General features: G+C 41.9%; 1 protein-coding gene across 7 annotated transcripts in view; it reads left to right on the top strand.

Annotated features, from left to right (window-relative positions):
- The window catches only part of CLEC16A (C-type lectin domain containing 16A), a 257225-nt gene that overhangs the window by 208069 nt on the left and 34288 nt on the right, over positions 1-14868 (top strand). The gene's annotated exons all lie outside the window — the stretch shown is intronic.

Below are 14868 nucleotides of genomic sequence, written 5' to 3' on the forward strand. Positions count from 1 at the left end.
TTAGTACAGTGCCTGGCAACATAGTAAGTGCTTAAGATGCCACAATTATTATTATTATTATTATTTTATTAGCCACCACTTTTCAGAACAGCGACGTGTAGATAATGGGGTCCCTCTGGCTCCTGTTTTGTTTGACTTCTTTCAATTTATATGAAAGAGGGAATGTACATTTAAATGTCCACATCTGTAGGTGAACCCAAGGTCTTCTGGGAGGTGAAATGCCAGGAAAGTGGGAATAATAGTCAATCATTAGTGGTATTTTTTTTTTTATGGTATTTGTTAAGCACTTACTATGTGCAAAGCACTATTTAGTGAATATTTACTATGTGCAGAGCACTGGGCTGAGTTACTGGAAGATAGATCATAAAGCTGAGTGTGAGCACTTTAAAAAGTAGCGGGTGAACTTTAGTATGCGAGCGCAAGATAATGCATTTTGGGCAAAAATAATTCAAATTGCAGTTACATGATGGACTCCTAATTATCTGGAACAACTGGAGAAAGAGTTCAAAGAGATATTGTTGACTGCTTTTTGTTTATTTTTTTCAATCATCAGTCTAGTTTGTGGCAGAAGACAGGATGTGAACAAAATGGTGGACGTCATCAGGAAGGGCATAGAAAACAAGATATTATGTCAATCCTTCATTTGTTCAAGGTTGGGGGGGAACCTAGAAATTGTTTTCAACAGGTAAGAGGAAGATATTTGGAATGGGATTAAGTTCTGTTCTCCATTTCTCCTCAGGTTAGAACAAGAAGAAGGGGGCTTAAGCCATAGTTCATAGGTGGTGAGTTCCTCAAGGAACTAATTCCCAGTTCCTCCAGGTCTAATTCCCAACCATGGACTCTTTCCCAATGCTTAATACAGTGTTCTGCACATAATTATCACTTAATAAATACTATTAGTACTACTACCTGGTGTAGTTTCAGTGCTGAAAGTTTTTTTTTAAAAAAAGTCTAACCAGAACAGCCCAGCCACAACCTGGAAGGGTGTAGCCTTTTTGTTTTAAAAAAAATAGTATTTCTTAAACACTTACTCTGTACTAGGCACCATACTAAGCACCAGAGTAGATACAAACTAATTAGGTTGGACACAGACCATGTCCCACATGGGGCTTAAAATCAATCCCCATTTTACAGATGAAGTAACTGAGGCACAGGGAAGTTAACTGTCTTGCCCAAAGTCACACAGCAGACAAGTGGCAGAGGTGAAATTAGAACCCAGGTCCTTCTGACTCCAAGGCCCAGAGGGCTGAGGGGGGTTGCTATGGCTACAATGACAAGTGAGCGTATATTTAGGGGGGCAATCAATCAGTGATATTTATTGAGCGCTTACTATGTGTAGAGCACTGCTTGTGGGAGTGCAATAGAACAGAATCACGAGAAACGTTCTTCAGGGGGGCGCGTTGAGGTAGCTGCCCAGATCCTTGGGGCAGAGAGAAATGTTATAGGCAGGGCTACCGCTGCTGGCCAGCAAAAAGCAGGTGGCAAGGGGGTGGTAGTGATGCTGGACGATGCAGCGCCTTCACCAATCCTCCGCTGCCCAGAATACCCACTCTGAGCCTTTTTCATATATCAGAAGCAAGGTCGGGCTGGTTCTGGCTTTCTTAATAAATAATAATAATAAATAATGATAGCATTTATTAAGCTCTTACTATGTGCAAAGCACTGTTCTAAGCGCTGGGGCGGTTACAAGGCGATCAGGTTGTCCTACGGGGGGCTCCCAGTCTTAATCCCCATTTTACAGATGAGGTAACTGAGGCCCAGAGAAGTGACTTGCCCAAAGTCACACAGCTGACGGTTGGCGGAGCCGGGATGTGAACGCATGACCTCTGACTCCAAAGCCCGGGGTCTTTCCACTGAGCCACGCTGCTTCTCTTCCAGCACTGAATAGTATGCAGTCAGTGCTCCTCCCTGCATCTCATAAGGGATGTCATGGGGCTGGGGATGCTGCTGGTGATCAGGGACATGAAGAACCTCCTTTTCAGTCAATCAGTGGTATTGACTGAGTGTTTACTGTGGACAGAGAGAGCACTGTACTAAGCACTTGGGAGAGTACATTACCTTGCCACAGCAGAGTTGGTAGACACAGTCCCTGCCCACAGGAAGCGTAGAGTCTAGAAGGGGAGCTAGTCATTAAAGTAAATTATGACTATGTATATAAGGGCTGTGGCACTTGGGGTGAGGTAAATATCAAGTGTTTAAAGGGTACAGGTCAAAGTGCAGAGGGAGAAGGAGAAAAGAGGGCTTAATCGGAGAAGGAAAGAGATGTGATTTTAGTAAAGCTTTGAAGGTTGGAAGAGTGGGGATCTGTCATAATAATAATAATAATGATATTTGTTAAGCGCTTACTATGTGCCAGGCACTGTTCTAAGCACTAAAGTAGATGCAAGATAATTCGGTTGGACACCAGCCCTGTCCCACATAGGGCTCACAGTCCTAATCCCCATTTTACAGATGAGGGAACTGAGGCACAGAGAAGTGAAAGTGACTTGCCCAAGGTCACACAGCAGACACGTGGCAGAGCCGGGATTAGAACCCGTGACCTTCTGACTCTCAGGCCTGTGCTCTATCCGCTAAGCCATGCTGCTTCTCATATGTGAAGCAGGGAGGGAGTTGGAGGCCAGAAGGAGGATGAGTGTAAGAGGTCAGAAGAGAAAATAGATGAGATCAAGGTACAGTGAGCAGTTTGGCACTTTGAGAGGAGCTAAGCACGTGGATTGGGTTATAGTGGAAAATCAGTGAGGTAAAGCAGGAGGGGGTGAGCTATTCTATGTTTTAAAGCCCATGGTAAAGAGTTTCTGTTAAATGCAAAAGTGAGTAGGCAACCGCTTGGAGCTTCTTGAGGAATGATAAGATGTGGACTGAACATTTTTTTAGAAAGGTGATTTCGGCAGTAGAATGAAGTGTGGACTGGAGTCAGGGAGGTCAGCGAAGAGGCTGATGCATTAGTCAAGGTGGGATAGGATAAGTCCTTGGATCAGCGTAGTAGCAGTTTGGGTGGAAAGGATGGATTTTAGTAATATCGTGAAGGTATGACTGACAACAAGACTTCGTGACACTTATGAGAAACTGAAAGGGTTCGGAATCTCCGGTCTGGAAAAAAGCAAGCTGAGGAGGAACGTAATTCAAATCTAGAAAATCGCCAAGAGTGCAGACGAGGCAAACCCCAAATTGCTGTTCTCCAAATCCCACAGCACCAGAGTGAGGGGATGCTCATTGAAACTTGAGGGTGGGTGATTCAGAACCAACAAAAGGAAACATTTCTTCAGCTGTGGGTAGCAAGCCTATGGATTTTTTTTTTATAACAGGAAGCCATGAGGCAGAAAATATCCATAGTTCGTAAGAGACTGGATAAACTAATGGACAAGTGATCCATAAAGGATTCCCCATGAGCTCGCCTCCAGACTGTGAGTTCACTGTGGGCAGGGAATATGTCAGTTTGTTATCGTGCTCTCCCAAGCGCTTCATACAGTGCTTCGCAAACAGTAGGCACTCAATAAATGTGATTGAATGAATGAGAATAATAATAATAATAGTATTTGTTAAGCACATACTATGTGCCAGGTACTGTACTAAGTGCTGGGGTGGTTACAAGCAAATCAGGTCGGACACAGTCCTTGTCCCAAGTGGGGCTCACAATCTCAATCCCCACTTTACAGGTGAGGTAACTGAGGCCCAGAGAAGAGAAGGGACTTGCCCAAGATCACATAGCAGACAAGTGGCGGAGCCAAGATTAGAACTGATAACCTTCTGACTCCCAGGCTTGTGCTGTATCCACTATGCCATGATTGTATTTATTGAGCGCTTACTGTGTGCAGAGCACTGTACTAAGCGCTTGGGGGAGTACAATATAACACTATAACAGGGTTGGTAGACACATTCCCTGCCCAATCAGTCAATCAAACATTCAGTGGGTTTTATTGATACAACCCACAAGCCCCCTTGAGCTTACAGTTTCAAGGTAGAGAGGAAAACTAGGGCTATTAGGTAGCCTGACCTTAAACAACCATCACATGAAGTTTGCCCCTGCCAACCAATAATGGTATTTTATTTATTCTTAGTGTGAAGCACTAGCCCTCTGTCTTTGGGTTTAAAAGACTTCTAAATCAGCATCTCCTTGAATTTGTAAAGGCTAAATATATTCTGCTCTCCGGCATGCTTTTTACCAATTGTCAAAGGAATCCCAGTAGTCTTGTGAACATAAAAAATGTTTTCTTTGCCCTCAAGGTAGCTGTGATTAGAAGATTGTAACTCATGATCTTAACCCTGAAACAGAAGCATGGTTACACAGCCAGAGAGGAAGCTGAAGTTCCCTATTTTGGCTCAAGGTGATTTTAAAAGTGTTCTCCCGGTAGGTTACTTCTAACAAAGACAACCTGCAAATTAGAAAGTGAAGGACACTGGCATTGGCAAGAACCAGTAAGCCTTTTGGGAACCATCACAAAAACAACTTGACATAACGTGGGTGCTGCTTGTCAACAGCTTTTCCTAGTCCTGGGTTTTTTGAAACCCAAATTGGCTCTGGGCCAAAATCCTGGAAAATCTCCAGTCAGGCGTGAAAAGTGCTGGAATGGCCAGCCATCTTTAAAGAAGGGATTTGAACCCTGCTGGGCCCCGATGAATTCAGACTTGGATGTTTGTGGGCAATAACAGAAATGCATTTACCAAGAACCCCGGCCTGGCCTCGTTCCTCAGAATGAGCAAGGCACTACAAAAATGGATCTATAAGGAAATGCAATTGAGAAACAACCTTCAATTATTAATGACCCAATCCAGAGACTACGAAAGAATCAGGAAGCTATAAATATCAATTTGGTTCTAATTGTTTTCAGTGGCAACAATAAGATTATTAATACTTCTTTCCCATCTTCAGCCTCTTGAAAAATTGGATAACAAAATATCACAAGAATTTAATGGGTCTATCGCCCAGGTTAGTACGTTGGAATTAAGTAATTTCCATAATTCAGCAAGGAAGGAAACCTCTCCTGTTTGCGTATTGGATCAAGAGGATGAGTTGGTCATACATTACTGAGGAAAAGCAGCATGGCCTAGTGGATCGAGCACGGGCCTGAGAGTCAGAAGGACCTGGGTTCTAATCCTGACTCTGACAAATGTCTGCCATGTGACTTTGGGCAAGTCACTTTACTTCTTTGGGCCTCAGTTACCCCATCTTGTAAAATGGGGATTAAGTCTTTGATCCCCATGTGGGACAGGGACTATGTCCAACATGATTAGCTTAGAACAGTGCCTGGCATATAGTAAGTGCTTAAAAAATACAGTATTGTAAAAAACAAAAAAGAAATTGAGTGGTGGATGGCTCCACCCACTCCCAGCTTTCAGATTTGGGGAATTTGGTTTGGGTCTGTTTTTCCTATTGGGTCAGTAGTGAGGTCATCTTCAGAGAAATTCTGATTCGAGGAAACAAGAGGATTTGGTGGTTTGTCAACACCTCTGAGGAGTCATGGCCCTTATCTTCAGAACTAGGCCTTGAGTAACTACTAAAGAACAGAAACAAAGGAGAAACCATTTATGTATTATATAAATCAATTCGTTATATTAATGTCTGTCTCCCCCTCTAGACCGTAAGCTCGTTGTGGGCAGGGAGTGTATCGCACTCTCCTAAGTACTTAGTACAGTGCTCTGCACACAGTAAAGTGCACAATAAATGCCAGTGATTGATTGATTAATCAAGAAACAGTATGGCCTAGTGGAAAAAGAACGGCCTGAAAGTCAAAGGACCTGGGTTCTAATCCCAGATCTGCCTCTTCCTACGATGTGACCTGGAGCAAGTCAAGTAACTTCTCTGTACCTCAGTTTCCTCATCCGTAAAATGGAGATTAAATACCTGTTCCCCTTCCCTCTTAGACTATGAACCCATTTGTGGAACAGGAACTGTGTCCTACCTGATTATGTTGTATCTACTCCAGCACATAGTACTGTGTTTGTCACATTTACAGATACTTACAGTTATCATTATCATTCTTTTCTAACACTTTTTTCTTTAATGGAATTGGTTAAATGCTTACTATGTACTAAGTGTTGGGGTAGATGCAGGATAATCAGGTTGGACACAGTTCATGTCCCACATGGGGCTCACGGTCTTAATCCCCATTTTTACAGTTGAGGTAACTGAGGCCCAGGGAAGTGAAGTGCTTAGTACATGTGCTTAGTACAGTGCTCTGCACACAGTAAGCTCTCAGTAAATATGATTGAATGTAAGTGAAGTGACTTGCCTAAAGTCACATAACAGACAAGAGGCAGCGCTGAGGTTAGAACACACATCTTCTGATTCCTAGTCCCGTGCTCTATCCACTAAGCCATGCTATATCTCCCGTTTCCTGCAACCCTTCCAAGGTCACGGGATTTGGTGAAAATGTAGCATGGGAGGAATAAAGGGTGGGGACATCCTTGAAAGGATTAGAATCAGGACTGTGGGAAATCTCACAACCTCTGTTAGCAAATGCCTTAGGCATGACTTTAAAAAATCTGAGTAAATTAATAAATTGCAGTACAGCCTTCATTAGATGAGCTCATAGTCAAGGAATGAGCGACTCAATGTGATAATAGGAGTTTTTTGAGCCAGTTTTTGAGATTGAGTTTAGACGTCTTCTTCCTTAATTCAGAAAATATCAATGCCCCAGGGTCAGTTCCAAAGACTTCCAAAGTTGGTTCCTGAAAGGAAAAGCTCTTTGGTGTAGATGAAGATTTTGCTTAGGAAGACCTAAAATATATATGTCACTGCCCAGCTTCAGGTTGAGAAGTGTTCTTCAATCCATGGTTCTGGCACTGGCTTTGGTGTAGGAAAATAGTGGTTAATAACCACATTCCCAAATGGCGGGATGGTGGTTAGTCTGCCCAACAGCTATGCCCAACAACTCATCTGTCCAACAGCTCCCACCCGGAACCACTGCAGTTCCATTCCCATATCCAGTGGCAAGTGGGTCCCATTGAAGTTCTGAAAGAAATTCAACTGGTCCACTGACCAAACAGGTCGGGGTGAATGTTAAAAAATATCCTGCCGGCCAGATTTGTCCCACAGTGGATTTTGGACTTGTGGATCACAGAAACATCCTAGCCAGGAGCAATATGTTCGGCCGTGAAGCCAACGTTAACAGGGAGGGGAACAATTTTGGAGAAGGAGTAAAGTAATTCCTGTTTCTTTGAGTTGAGGCCTTTGAGATCCGGGACGCACTGGGGCTTCTTGGTCATAAATTGCTATGGTGACTGACAGTGAGGGACAGGATGGGAGGGAACTGGAACCGCAGATGTGTTTTCTTCCTTGCCTGCTCAGAGACTCAGGGCTTACGTGTCCAGAATTTAGATCACACATTGAAGATCCCCATATGTGAGTTGGTCACACACTACTGAGAATCTGACCCCCATTTCCATTTCCATTATAGCTTTCTTTTGATGGGGAAAATTAAAAAAAAAACTTTGTTCTCCTGCCCATTTGAAAGATGAAAGATATTTAAGGGAGAAAGAACTGCATTTTGTAAATTTGGATCATATTCAAAACTGGTGGCTTTATTTCACCTCCATAGAAGCGATATTTAGGATCATTTACTTCTATGAGAAAATCAAAAAGTGGTCCCGAACTATGTCAGGCTATACCCAAAGCACCAGTTAATTTCAGGAATAGATATTATCTGTCTTGCATTGTGTTGATCATAAAACCCCCAACTTTATACAGCATTTTCCTAGCAGCAGTCCAAAGATGAAAGAAGGAGAGGAATTGGAGGCTCTTACACATCCTGCATTAATTTGGAAATCTCTGCGAGATCCAGGGACACCTGGCAAGCTTCCTCTTTCCTAAAACTCTTAGTCCTTTTTCCACTGCTTTGATATGAAGAAAGAAACTCTGTTCTTACTGGTAAAAGTACCATCTGGTCTCTTTTCTTTCCTGTAAATTATGAGATAAGTTTGCATTTCATACCTTTCCAGAAATCTGTTTTGATTGTGGTCTGACCTCAGAATCATGAATTATGGGAAGGAAAGGCGGTCATCAGAATCACTCCTGGGTGCATTTATTGAAATCCTCTTCAGCTGTGTGGTGAAATTGATACTAGAGATGAAAAAGCACTTCTCTGTCTGGAATCGTCTTCCTTTCCGTGGCAGTAATGGTGATAGCTTATATTTGCTTAACATATTTCTCAAAAAATCTCAGTAGGCTTTTCCAAAATATCCAGATCTCTGAATGGAGAGGCGTGCACTTCATTTTACACCTGGGGAAACTGAGGCAAGAAAATGAGAGTTGCTCAAGGTCACTAGGGTGGCGGAACTAAGAGCTTGTTGATTTTTTTCCTCCAGTAGGCTTCTGTTTTGGTCACTAAGTTTGTAGTGAGCACCCTTAGGGAGTTTAGTGCTTGCTGTTGCTGGAAAGAGTAATGGCATTTCATGTTTTCAAATAATTCATATTTGAATAGGGAAAGCCAGGCATACAAGTAACATAAATATGAACATACAGAAATAGCAACTGTAAGAGAAGCTCTGTGGCTTAGTGGAAAAAGTACTGAGTTGCCTGGGCATCAGAGAACCTGGTTCCTAATTCTGGGTCTGCCACGTGCCTGCTGGGTATCCTTGGGCAAATCACTTAACTTCTCTGAGCCTCAATTTCTTCATCTGTAAAATGGGGATTACGTATCTATTCTTTCTGCCCCTTAAATTGTGTGCTGCCATGTGGGACAAGAACTGTGTCCAACCTGATAAGTTGATGTCTCCCTAAGCCCTAAATGCAATGCTTGGGACCTAGTTAAGTACATAATAAAAATTATTATTGTTATTATTATTACAAGAATGAGTTGAGGGGGATAGTAGGTATTAGACAGGCTAAAGCAGGGGAAAGTTCCCTAAAGATTTAAGGCTCTTTTTTTAAAATTGCATTTGTTAAGCACTTTGTGCTAAGCACTGTACTAAATGCTGGGATAGATAAAAGATAATCAGGTTGGTCACAGCCCAGGTCCCATATGGGGCTGAAAGTTTTAAGCCCGATTTTACAGCTGAGGTATGAGGTGACAAGACCCAGAGAAGTTAAATGACTTATCCAAGATCACACAGTAGAGAAGTGGTGGAGTCGGGATTAGAACCCAGGTCTTCTGATTCCCAGACCCATGTTCTTTCCTCTGGGCTGTGCTGCTTCAAAATAACTGTAGTATTTGTTAATGGTGGTGGTTGATAAGTGTTGAGTGATCAGGTATGGTCAGCAGGAGAAGGAAGACTGCCCACTGCTGAAATGGAATGCCTTCTTCCATCAGATCTTACTTTGGATTTATGGGGTAAGGATTATTATTATTATTTGTTAATAATAGTAATAATGGCATTGTTAAGCACTTACTATGTGCCAACCACTGTTCTAAGTGCAAAAGCACTGAATATGTGCCAGGCACTGTCCTAAGCACTGGGATGGATACAGGCAAATCAGGTTGGACGGAGTCTCTTGTCCCACAAGGAGGTCACAGTCTTAATCCCCATTTTACAGATGAGGTACCTGAGGCACAGAGAAGTTAAGTGATTTGTCCAAGGTGACACAGCAAACAAGTGGCGGAGCCAGGATTATCAGATTGAAGGAAAAAATTTTGAATGCTGCTCTCCTGAGCTCCATATCCTTCCCCAAATCTCCATTTTAGGCCAGGTAATGTAGCCTTCAGCAAAGGTCAGTCTCTTGGAAAAAGAAAAAAAGCAGCAGCAAACTCTTGTTTTGGAATCTGGAAGTACTTAGGTTGAAAAAAGCTTTCATTATTATTTATTAATTGTCGAAGGAAAGAAAAAATAGGATTTCCAGGAAAGGGATAAAAGTTCAATATGATAAACTTCTGAAAAGCAATAAAAGGCCAGGGAGCTCAGAAAAATAAAGGGCAGAGAGAGTAAAAGAGATGATTAATCAAAGTGGCGAGTATATTACCAAAGGCGAGGTATAGCGGCTGTATTTCATCCTGATTAAGATCCTGGGGGATGGTATTCTGTATAGATGATCTAGCTTGATCAGCCCTTGAGTGCAGAAGAAGGGAGAAAAAGAAATGAAAGTGTGAGGGGATTTAGAGTCCAGAGGATACCGCCTCCTGACACAAAGGGAGCTGGAAAACCAATGAGATTTAAAGAGCGGGAAGGAAAGAAAGGGGACACCAACCTGCCATGGTTCTTAAACAAAGACAGCAGGAGCATGTGAGGAGACTGTGAGCCCACTGTTGGGTAGGGACTGTCTCTATATGTTGCCAACTTGTACTTCCCAAGCGCTTAGTATAGTGCTCTGCACACAGTAAGCGCTCAATAAATACGATTGAATGAATGAATGAAGCAGAGTGGCCTAATGGGTAGAGCACAGGCCCTGGGAGTCAGAAGGACCTAGGGTATAATGCCGGCTCCATCCTTTGTCTGCTGTGTGACCTTGGGCAAGTCACTTCATTTCTCTGGGCTTCAGTTGCCTCATCTGTAAAAAGAGGATTAATAATAATAATAATGTTGGTATTTGTTAAGCGCTCACTATGTGCCAAGCACTGGGATAGATACAAGGTAATCAGGTTGTCCCACGTGGGGCTCACAGTCTTCGTCCCCATTTTACAGATGAGGTAACTGAGGCACAGAGAAGTTAAGTGACTTGCCCAAAGTCACACAGCTGACAAGCGGTAGTGCTGGGATTGGAACCCATGACCTCTGACTCCCAAGCCTGTGCTCTTGGCACTAAGCCATAAGCCACGCTGCTTCTCGAATAAGACGGCGAGCCCTAGGTGGGACCTGGACTGCACCAACCAGATTAGCTTGTAATTTACCCCAGTGCTTAACAAATACCACTAAAAAAAGAAAAAGAAGAAGACAGCACATTTGTTCCAGTAAAGCACTAGCAGGATCCAGGCAGAATCCTCTTTTGGTTCCTGATTCTGACTGCTTGCCATTGTTTAGGGCATGGGTGGGAAAGGTAATAAAGGGCAATCAATTCTCAGTCTACAGACAGAATCTTTAATTTGATCCTGGCTTCCAAGCCCAGTAAGTTCAGATGTCAGAACAGTTTATATTTAGGTAGCTATTGGTGTTTGAGGAGCATTGAGCACTTTTGCCTGTGGGACCCTTTTTTTAAAAGCAGCCCGGCTTCACCTGATGATATATCCCTGGCTCTTCCAGAAAATCACTTTACCTATCCTTTGCCTCTCTGACCACATTTTTATGCTTTAAAGCAGCAGTGGGCTGCTTTTTGTCTGCTGCCAGAACACTGAGCGTGGAGGCTTTTTGGTCAAGGTCCTTTTGAATTGCAGTTTTACTTGACTCCCCCTGCCCCCTCCCCCTTTCAGACAGATTATGGTTTTTCAAAGTTCAGTATTTTCCAGCAGCCATCAGCACTTTATTTGTTTTTGCTGCAAAATACAGTGTTACCCAAGTGATCTGGATAACAATAAAATCAAAAGCCGTAATTTGAACCTCTGTTTAGGGACTGTTTTTATCATCTGACATTTAGGAATAACGATTGTAGAAATATACTGGCATCTTAAACATCAAGAACTAAATCAATCATCGGATTTTCACTGTAGGGCAGTTTGCCAAGGAAGACCAAGAAAGAAATAAGTCCTATGATTTAGTTCAGTCAATAAAGCGCAGTAGTCGACATCATTCTACTACTGAAAGGCAATCAAATAATGAACAATCAGCTGCTATGGAGGGTTTATAAAGAGCAAATCGTACCAGGAAAACTTGATTACTTTTCTGGATGGAACTTTAGAGCTGCAGATGAAAGAACACCATTAATGTGGTATAATTAAAGGGGAGTTCAGAGAAAAGCAGCAGAAAGATCATTAAGGGAATTAGAGATTCAAGAGAAAACGTGGAATGATGGATTTGATGCATCTTGGCTACCTGGCAAGCCATTCAGAAGGTGAAATTAGCAAGGAAGTTACCAGTGTGATAGAGGGCACCATATGGAGGAAAGAATACTGCTCTCCATTTCCATTAGGATAAAAGACTAGGTAACACCGGTAATCACATGGTCTCATCAGTAAGGCACTTTTTTCCTGGATTCTGGGTGTCTGTTCTCTGTATCTTTTCCTGTGGAAAAGGCCTTTTCCAAGAAAAGCCCAAGAAAATGCTGACTTCTGAGCCCTGTTTTTTATTGACCACAGGCCAGCACTTCTGACTGTCCTTAGCTTGATGGACATAACCAATTCTTTGGGTGGCAAAAGCCCAGAAATTGGTGTTTAACGGATGCTTTTTACCTTCCCCATTTATATGCTATTGTGAGCATTCATGAGTAGTTTGGCAGGCACTTGTAGTTAAATAGTACCTGAGGTATTTGAAACAGTAGAATTCTCCTGATTCCACCTCCATGCACTTACTTGTCTAATGGAACAGATGTTCATTCTGTTTCACTTAAAGCCGATGACTCTGATAGTGTATGCACATGTTGGAAAAACTGGTCAGGATGTATTCATTTTAGTTCAAGGTCTGGGGTTGAAGGTAGACTAATTTAAGGTCAAGGCATACCAGCAATCTTAAGCACCAAAATAGTACTTTGATGAATATACAGGATTTCCTCACCAACCCCAATCCCAAAGCAATAGAGAGTAGAAAGAAATGATTATGGACAATGCATTCTATGTTCTGAAAGTACACCTGCTGGCGGGCTTCGTTGATTAAGCTCCCCTCTTCTCTCCCCATTATATCTCTTCCCCATCTTTTGGGGGATGATATTTAAGTGCTTACTATGTGCTGTTCTAAATGCTGGAATAGATCAGGTTGGACCCAATCCATGTTCCGCATGAGGCTCACAGTCTTAATCCCCATTTTACAGATGAGGTAACTGAGGCCCAGAGAAGTGAAGTGCTCAAGGTTACATCGCAGACACGTGGCGGAGCCGGAATTAAAACCCAGGTCCTTCTGACTCCCAGGCGCACTGCTTCGTTTGGGCGATTAACAAATACTGTAATCATTATTATTATTATTATTTATTATTAATCGATTGGCACACTGGTACTCACTTGTGCCTGACATTCTGTGCAGGAAAACCATAGAAAAATGAGGAAGCATAGAAAGTTTTAAAATATTAAAATATAAATTGAGAGCACATCAAGCAGTTTTGCGGCCTCTTGCTGGCCGGGCCTTTTTTTTTTTGAAAGCATGAAAGCTGTTTCTCAGATACAGTGTTCCCCACACGATGAGGGAATTGTGGTAATGAGGTAATTGTGGTGCAGAAACCCAGAAAACTGGATCCTCTCTAGCTCCATACAAAATGAAAAAAAAAAATATTTATTCTTTTGATTGTACAATATCAACAGAAAAACATGACTCTTTTTTATTTTTATTTTTCCAGTCGGGGGCATGGTCCTCTTAAACAGAAAAATGCAAGAAAGCATTGTTGAACAAAATTTTCCAAACCCTTGGCCTCTTGAATTTGATGTTTATTCCATATACACATATGCCTATGCTCTTAACTGATTCTTTTAGTGGCAAACACCTGCTTATCCAAACACCCAGGAAATGATAATTAGCATTGTAATACTAATAATTGTATTTATTATGCACTTTCTATGTGCCAAGCACTGTATTAAGTCCTGGGATAAATACAGTGCAGTTAGATTGGACACAACCCACACAACCATCCCATTCTGGACTCAGGCAGGAGAATGGGCATTTAATCCCCGCTCTTACAGATAAATCCTCATTTTAATTTAGGCTCCCAGTTTTGGTGTTAAACCAGCCAAAAGAGAGTGGTGCTTACACTTCCATGAAGTCTTAGTTTTCGTTCATTTTTTTTTAAGGCTCCCCAGGAGGCTTTCCCTGAAAGGAAATTGTCCTGCAGAGATACTGTTGTAGATGAAAATGATTTGAAACATTTCTTAGCAAGTGTGTTATTCCTGGGCTACTCTGATTTCATTCATCATTTGGCATTTTGTCTAAAATTCTATTGCTATAAGTTGAAGTCAAGAACTCTTAATATCCCTGTGATTTGTGGTAATTGAGAAGCAGCACAGAGTAGCGGATAGAACACAAGGCTAAGAGGCAGAAGGTCTGGGTTCTAATTCCCGCTCTGCCACTTGTCTGCTGTGTGACCTAGGGTAAGTCACTTCACTTCTCTGTGTCTATTACCTCATCTATAAAATGGGAATTGAGACTGGGAGTCCCATGTGGGACAGGGACTGTGTCCAACCTGATTTGATTGTATCTACCTCAGTGTTTAGTTCAGTGCCTGGCAAAGAGTAAGCACTTAACAAATACCACAATTATCATTATTAATATTATTATTATTATTAAAGCTAGATGTTTATGTTGTTGTCTTTGCACATTTATAATTAAACTGCAAGCAGAGGGATGGCAGTATAGGCACACTTTTCATTTCTAAATTAATAAAGTGGCATAAAGAACTTTATGCCACACTGTACTTCCCAAACACTTGGTACAGTGCTCTTCATCATCATCATCATCATCATCAATCGTATTTATTGAGCGCTTACTATGTGCAGAGCACTGTACTAAGCGCTTGGGAAGTACAAGTTGGCAACATACAGAGCATGATATATAGAGCAACATATAGTGCAGATATACATATCTGCACACAGTAAGCGCTCAATAAATACGATTGAATTAATGAATAATGAATGAAAGTAATGAAAGGAAGGTGTGATCATATAAACAGTGTTAAAAGGGTAAAATTTCAAAGAAATGAGAAGAGAAATTTTTTCGTAAATCCATTTGAGAATGTACTGAGGTTGTGATGTCTGGAAGGAGCTGAAGTCTTAATGTATCTTTCCTGTGAATGTTTAACTACTAGTGCACATGTGAGAAAGATATGAGGACATCCACATTGGCCTTTGTTTTAACACTGACAGCTAAGTGACTAAGTAGAGCTACAAAGGCTGTTCCAGTTTTTGGATTTAAGGTTTTATTACATTGAAG

Source organism: Tachyglossus aculeatus, chromosome 21, assembly GCF_015852505.1.
Source record: "Tachyglossus aculeatus isolate mTacAcu1 chromosome 21, mTacAcu1.pri, whole genome shotgun sequence".
Taxonomy (NCBI): Eukaryota; Metazoa; Chordata; class Mammalia; order Monotremata; family Tachyglossidae; genus Tachyglossus; species Tachyglossus aculeatus.